Source organism: Amblyomma mixtum, chromosome 3 (assembly GCF_055824585.1).
Source record: "Amblyomma mixtum isolate Tamu chromosome 3, ASM5582458v1, whole genome shotgun sequence".
Lineage (NCBI taxonomy): Eukaryota > Metazoa > Arthropoda > Arachnida > Ixodida > Ixodidae > Amblyomma > Amblyomma mixtum.
In genome coordinates, this window is record NC_143014.1 from 30,052,690 (window position 1) to 30,058,689 (window position 6,000).

Consider the following 6,000-nt stretch of genomic DNA (forward strand, 5'->3'; position numbering starts at 1 on the left):
TCAATTGGAAATTTTCCAGTCGTGCATCTTTAACCAACTGGAGCACCGAGTTGAACCTTCTAGCTCGGCTCACTAGCAATATGCTATGAACTTGTCGTGTCCGGTCGCTGTGTTGAATGCAGCGAAAGACGCACACGGTACTTTAAGACTTCGTTTATTTAAAGCCGATGAGGGTGCGACCAGCGTCGACCGAGGCAGGAGCCGAACTGGCCGCCCGAAGAAAGGAGGGAGCGGAGAAGCGTCCACGGGAGGGAGTGGCTTCCCAAAACAGGAGGAGGATGCGGGGGCGCACCATGGGGGGGGGGCATCTGGCGACAGCGTGCGACGAGGGGCAAGTGGTCGTTAGGAGGAGGATGCGAGTGATCGTTAGGAGGAGGATGCGAGTGGTCGTTAGGAGGAGGATGCGGGGGCGCACACACACAAAAGCAATAAGGGGACACAACACTTCCTTCCCCCTTAGAAAGTTGCCTGGTATCGTGCAGGGGGTCGGCGCTCACGCGTGGAGGCTGTTACGACTCATCTTGAGACCCGAGATGAAACGGAGGGAGATTCTACGTAGCGGCAATTTTGACGGGTCGTTTGACTTCAACTTGACCCTCGATGACCTCACAGAAAAGGGCGACTTTCTGGGAAGTGGCCGACGAGGCTCTTCCCACACTCGGCTCGGCGAAAACGACCTCCCCTTCGAGAAGCAACCGACAACAGGAGAAGAAAGGGTGTCCCTCGTCTTGAAAAAAAGAACCCGGAACGAATCAGAGGAAGCCTGCGCAGCTGCGGCTGTGACGTCAACACGACACAATGCTATAGGAATGCGGACTGCGGACTTAGGAATGCGGACTTGCCAGTTCCCACGTGCGGGCTCTAAACAGGTGTCTTGGCCAGCTGCGTCTGTGACGTGTGGTGGCGATCTTTTGTGCCCCATGAGTTACCGCCTAGTGAGGGGGCTCAACAGGTCTTCGATGGTGGTGCTGGTGCCGATCTTTTGTGTCGCGATGGAAGGTCCCCTGGTGCAGGGGCGGAGTCTTGGGCTATATAACCTGCGACCAAAGTGGGCACGAACGCTCTGGACCTTCGGTAATAGGTCCATCCAGTGGCTCTGAGCCTTGGTTAACAGGCTCATCCAGACGCTCGACGCTATGAACTCTTAACTTTTGATTCCTTGCTCTTCTTTTTGTAAATTTTTGTAAATAAGTGTCTCAGTTTCTTGTCATTAAATCTGCTTGTTTTTGTAATCTCCAACCATTCTGAAGTTCAGACAGTTCCTTCATCCCGGACGAGCCCCCTTGGTGACGCAACAACTGGCCACGCTACCTCGAGCCGTAACAACTGGTGGCAGCGGTGGGATCTGCCACCTTGCGTCGCAACAACTGGTGGCAGCGGTGGGATCTGCTACCTTGCGTCATAACAACTGGTGAACAGCGGTGGGATCCGAAGCCTGGGATCCGAAGCCTTGGGATCCAAAGAGACTGGTGAGATACGAAGACCCAACTGGGATCCGAAGCCGTGGGATCCGAAGCCTGGGATCCGAAGCCTTGGGATCCGAAGAGATTGGTGAGATACGAAGACCCAACAACTGTGGATCAGCGATGAGAATCTGAATCCACAAGCGACAACAACGGTCGGCCAGCGAGAGTGCAGCTGTCTCGGGTCATGATCACGTGTGTGGGTGAGTGCTTGGCTTTTCCTTTGATGTGGACCAGGTTCTAAGAGAGGGTTAAAATTTAGAACTGGTAGACACCTGTGCTTAAATCTTACAGGTTTGGTATTTTTGCATAGTTGTTTTGGAAATAGCTCAGACTCAGAACTGTCATGGACCTACAGAAACTGCAGGAGTCGGACCTGTTGCTGTTGTGTAAGGAATTGGGGATTGAGACAAGGGGTTTGGCACGAAAACCCATGATAATTCAGGCCATTACTGATTTGGGGGCAGATGATGAGGAGCTCATTGAAGAGTGGAGTCTCATCGAACAAAAAAAGAAAGAGCGAGAAGAAGAGCGAGAAAGAGAGGAAAAGTGGCGTCAGCGCGAACGTGAGAGGGAAGCAAAATTACTGAAGCTAAGGACTGAGCTCAGTAAGTTAGAAATGGAGTTGAGCAAGAGGTCGGGCGGTTGTCCCCAGCAAGTGGTACCTCTTCTCAACAAGGAGGCAGGCGAGAGGTGTGAAACTATTCCGCAGAAAAGCCTCCATGTGGATAAAGAACAAGAAAGGCGAAAACTTCGCGAGGAAAACGAAAGGTGTGACGCGCTTACTGTTAAGCCTGAGACAGATAGCGCGTTGGCAGATAAGACTGAGGTCCCGCGCCAGAAAGAATGCAGTGAGGTTCGGTGTGCACGCGATGACAGAACCAGACAAGGGACACCGCTGGTGCAGCTGGCGAGCACTGGCGGTCAGAAAGTTGAGGCTGTACTAAGCGACACAAAGAGTGAACGGGAATCGCCCGACGGCAGCCGTGAAGCGCCATGGAAGAGCGCAACGTTCCCGGAAAAGTGCCGTACAGACGAGATTGTTTCTGTTGCCCTGAATGGGTTTGATGCTGCTCCGAAAGAAAGGCAGCAGGAAAATGAGCTTTGGTGCTCAGATGGAAACACAGGAGTGGACGATTCAACAGTTGAGCCGCCGCCTGGCACTGTGAGTAGTAAACCGCAAGTAGCGTCGCGGCGCAGGAAAAACCGCGAACGCGACAAGCGAATGAGGAATGCTAGGGCAGGTGTTAATGCTGATGCGAGGGCCGGCAAATTAACTCGGGACAGCACCGCGAGAACTGTGAAAGAAAAGGGAAAACCAACAGTGTCATTTTCCCGAAGGCGGCTGGGCCCGAGGAAAGCCAAGGTGACTGCCCTTGCAGGCCGAAGGCACCATTGTCCATTGAACAAACATCGCGAACGCGACAAGCGATTGAGAAGTGCCAGGGCAGGTGTTCATGCTGATGCAAGGGCCAGCAGATCAACAAGGGACGGCACCACGAAAGCTAATGACCGAGAAGGAAAATCAGTGAAATTTTCCCGAAGGCGGATGGGCCCGATGAAAGCCCAGGTGACTGCCCTGGTGGGCCGAAAGAGGGACAGACGGCGCAGTCGTTGGACACGTGACGCATGCTACATGTTACGAAGAATAGGGCTCGACAGCCACACAAAGGGTCGCCGCAGAGAGCGCGTGAGTCGGAAGGAGTCGCTGCAGGCAGGGACAAAGAAATGGTGGAGGCACCCTTTCCGCAGTAGGTCGAGCAGAGGCGGAACCAATCAAGCACGCAGTTTTCTTGAAGCACCTGCTTGTGGACTGGCCATCCGACCACGACCGCGCAGGGCGCGGCTAAAGAATGTCCATTTCGGGGAATAAGTGTTTGCCTTTTTTTTTGTGCATTGACTCACTGAAAAAAACGAGACAGGGGTGAAGGCAAACGAGTTCCCATTTTTAGTGGTAAAGCTGAGTGGTGTTAGTGGATTACAGGATTTTCACTCAGTTATGCAGCTTTTGGAGCTGATTACTTTTTTTTGCACATGCAGGAAGGGACGCGGACTTCTTAGCTGTTCTTTTTAAGCAGTCCGGAATGCTCTTTATGAACCAAAATTGCTACTATAAGTTTTTTCGTGCGTTTTTGAAAGTGAAGGGTACAGTAGCAGGTTCGGTTTTTCTCAGCTTGTGTGGGTCCTGGGAGTTTTCAGTGTGGGCTATTCACAACGGCTATACTAACCGGATTATAGCACCCTCTTTTGGAACTGGTTTGCTCGGAGGAAAGTTGAGTGCTTGCTGGCGCATGTGGTTGAAGTTTCAGAGACGCCTCAAAGAATTTGGCCGGCGTAATAGAAGACCACGTTGCGAGCGGCAGAGGGCTTCTAGCATACTTCTGGCATGCTTCTGCAAGTCGTCTCTTCGTGCAGCAGCGATGACTGCTACTCGCCGAGACTCGTCTGGCGGGGGAGGTAGCTGTTACGACTCATCTTGAGACCCGAGATGAAACGGAGGGAGATTCTACGTAGCGGCAATTTTGACGGGTCGTTTGACTTCAACTTGACCCTCGATGACCTCACAGAAAAGGGCGACTTTCTGGGAAGTGGCCGACGAGGCTCTTCCCACACTCGGCTCGGCGAAAACGACCTCCCCTTCGAGAAGCAACCGACAACAGGAGAAGAAAGGGTGTCCCTCGTCTTGAAAAAAAGAACCCGGAACGAATCAGAGGAAGCCTGCGCAGCTGCGGCTGTGACGTCAACACGACACAATGCTATAGGAATGCGGACTGCGGACTTAGGAATGCGGACTTGCCAGTTCCCACGTGCGGGCTCTAAACAGGTGTCTTGGCCAGCTGCGTCTGTGACGTGTGGTGGCGATCTTTTGTGCCCCATGAGTTACCGCCTAGTGAGGGGGCTCAACAGGTCTTCGATGGTGGTGCTGGTGCCGATCTTTTGTGTCGCGATGGAAGGTCCCCTGGTGCAGGGGCGGAGTCTTGGGCTATATAACCTGCGACCAAAGTGGGCACGAACGCTCTGGACCTTCGGTAATAGGTCCATCCAGTGGCTCTGAGCCTTGGTTAACAGGCTCATCCAGACGCTCGACGCTATGAACTCTTAACTTTTGATTCCTTGCTCTTCTTTTTGTAAATTTTTGTAAATAAGTGTCTCAGTTTCTTGTCATTAAATCTGCTTGTTTTTGTAATCTCCAACCATTCTGAAGTTCAGACAGTTCCTTCATCCCGGACGAGCCCCCTTGGTGACGCAACAACTGGCCACGCTACCTCGAGCCGTAACAACTGGTGGCAGCGGTGGGATCTGCCACCTTGCGTCGCAACAAGGCGCGCTGGCTTTGTGCGCTCGGGGGAGAAACACTTGTAGGCTGGCTGTTCGCTGTGTCTCCTAGGTCTGTCCTGGGCGAAGTCTCTTCTTCCGGGAAGAGGTGCCAGGCTATGTGGGAAGATGGTGCACGTGCTCTCTCCGCTGGCGGACAGCTCTCAGACGGCGTCGTAAATCTACGCAGCTGGTTGAGATGTCGGCGTGCTACTGTGCCATGTATGTTGACGAGCCAAGAGCGCAGGCCTATGCGTCTGACAATTGTAGCTTCCTCCCAGCGTGGCTTTTTCAGAAACTGTCGGGCGAGGACGCGCTGCCCCTCATTAAGCGTGCCGCAGCGCGGAATTGCTTTTTCTTCCCGGAACGTCTCTGCCTTTGGCTCGGGGAGGATGGCTGTGAGCACGACCTACTGTATATACAGTAGGTCGTGGCTGTGAGCTGGGTTCGCATTTCACGCTCGAACATCATTTTCGAGGGGGTCTCGCCTGTTGTGCTCTGAACCGTCGTGTGCTGCTTGAAGAGAAAGCGCGCAAGGCGGCGCTGCAGCGAGCCTGTCTGATCTCTTTCAAGGGCGCGTTTTAGCTCGGCTACGTAGCGCTCGGCTTGTTCGTTTGTCGCTGGGTGGTAGGGGGCCGATGTAACTGATGAGATCCCGTTGTCGCGATAAAACTTGAGGATCTCCGCAGACACAAACGGTGTTCCGTTGTCCGACACTACCTTGCGCGGCAGGCCGAACGTTGCAAATAGTGATCGGAGGTTGTCAATGACTGCTGCCGAAGTCGTCTGTCCCATTTGCCTTATCTCAAGCCACTTTGTGTAGGCATCTACGACCACAAGGAAAGTGCAGCCCTCAATTGGTCCTGCAAAATCAATGTGCAGTGTGTGCCATGGTGTGTCTGGCTTTTCCCATTCTGGGACAGGAGCTTTCGGCGGGGCGCTCCGGCTGCTCTGGCAAGGCTTGCATTCTCGCACCACTGTTTCGATGTCGTTGTCAATGCCAGGCCACCACATGTAGCTTCTGGCACACTTTTTCATTGCAACGATGCCCCGATGTCCGGCGTGGATGAGAGACATAGCTTGTGCGCGTAGTTCTCTCGGCATCACAACTCGGGACCCAAATATGATGCAGCCGCGATGGGTGCTCAACTCTGTAGCTCGCCTGCGGTAAGCGTCGAAGTTGTCCCCTTTGAGTTTATGCACGTTGCCTTGTTGAACAGCT